This window comes from Schistocerca serialis, chromosome 1 (assembly GCF_023864345.2).
Source record: "Schistocerca serialis cubense isolate TAMUIC-IGC-003099 chromosome 1, iqSchSeri2.2, whole genome shotgun sequence".
In the NCBI taxonomy this organism is placed as follows: Eukaryota; Metazoa; Arthropoda; class Insecta; order Orthoptera; family Acrididae; genus Schistocerca; species Schistocerca serialis.
Genome location: NC_064638.1, coordinates 31,364,270 through 31,365,764, shown reverse-complemented (window position 1 = coordinate 31,365,764; position 1,495 = coordinate 31,364,270). Strand labels below are relative to the sequence as shown.

The window sequence follows — 1,495 nt, the reverse complement described above, 5'->3', positions numbered from 1 at the left end:
ACTTAAAGCACTCCGTCTTCAGGCCACGAGTGGCCCATCGGGACTATCCGACCGCCGTGTCATCCTCAAGGAGGATGCGGATAGGAGGGGCGTGGGGTCAGCACACTGCTCTCCCGGCCGTTATGAAGGTATTCTTGACCGACACCGCTACTATTCGGTCGAGTAGCTCCTCAACTGGCATCACGAGGCTGAGTGCACCCCGAAAAATGGCAACAGCGCCTGGCTGCCTGGATGGTCACCCATCCAAGCGCCGGCCACGCCCGACAGCGCTTAACTTCGGTGATCTCACGGGAACCGGTGTATCCACTGTGGTAAGGCCGTTACCTCTATGTTACTGTAGACGGTAAAATCTGTAGAGAAAGATACTGGATTACATCTAGCAAATAATTGAGGACAAAGGTTGTAAACCTTATGCTGAGATGAACAGGTTGGCACAGAAGAGGAATTCATGGTGGGCTGCATCAAACCAGTAAAAAGACTGATGACTCAGAAAAAGGTAATATGTCTAAACTACTGTGATTTCTTTTCAGAAATGTTGAATGATTTTGGCCTGCCATCCCAATTAATGGCACCACTGATGCCTGCACCCAGGCCTTCAACCGTAATGCCACAGGCATCGTCGTCTGCACGTATAGCACCAACACCTCCTGGGCCACTGCGAGTGCAAGCACTGGCGTCGTCTGCACCAACATTTGGACCTTCAGCCTCGGCACTGAAAACATCAGGAACGTCAATACCTGCCTCACCAGCAACCAGACCATCATAGCGGCAGCAACACTGGCACCTGCACCTGCACCGTCGACATCTGGATGCTATCTTCGTAATAATGATGATTATCTATCAGAGTGCAGCAGCCTCTCTCTTCCCAATCTGTTGGCGATGAAGACAGACAGGTGTGTCACACCATAGCTTTGCCATAACCAGTGATTTGAGAGGTGTACTTGCTGACATCGTTATTACTGTCAGGTATCACGGTCTGGTCTTTTGCCTAAAAGTGAGCCTACTTGTTTCAGAAAGAGAACTTTCCAGTATTGTAAATGATCTGTGGTATCTTGCCATTAAGTGTAGTGTGTAGCGTTGCCCTTGGGGGGGGGGGGGGCAAAAAGAAAAAGAATTATTATTTTATATTTTTTTTGAAAAATGTCGAAAAAGTGAATATTTTGGTAGGCCACTTGGCAACAGAATCAGGAATAGATTACACTATTATAATAACATACGTTGAGCATTGTTGTTGTTGTTGTGGTCTTCAGTCCTGAGACTGGTTTGATGCAGCTCTCCATGCTACTCTATCCTGTGCAAGCTTTTTCATCTCCCAGTACCTACTGCAACCTACATCCTTCTGAATCTGCTTAGTGTATTCATCTCTTGGTCTCCCTCTACGATTTTTACCCTCCACGCTGCCCTCCAATACTAAATTGGTGATCCCTTGATGCCTCAGAACATGTCCTACCAACCGATCCCTTCTTCTGGTCAAGTTGTGCCACAAACTTCTCTT

The 1,495-nt window shown here is 47.6% G+C and overlaps 1 pseudogene; it reads right to left on the bottom strand.

Annotated features, from left to right (window-relative positions):
* Positions 1 to 207: 207 nt before the first annotated feature.
* LOC126424712 (5S ribosomal RNA) lies at positions 208 to 325 on the bottom strand (annotated as a pseudogene).
* Between the last annotated feature and the right edge of the window lie 1,170 nt (positions 326 to 1,495).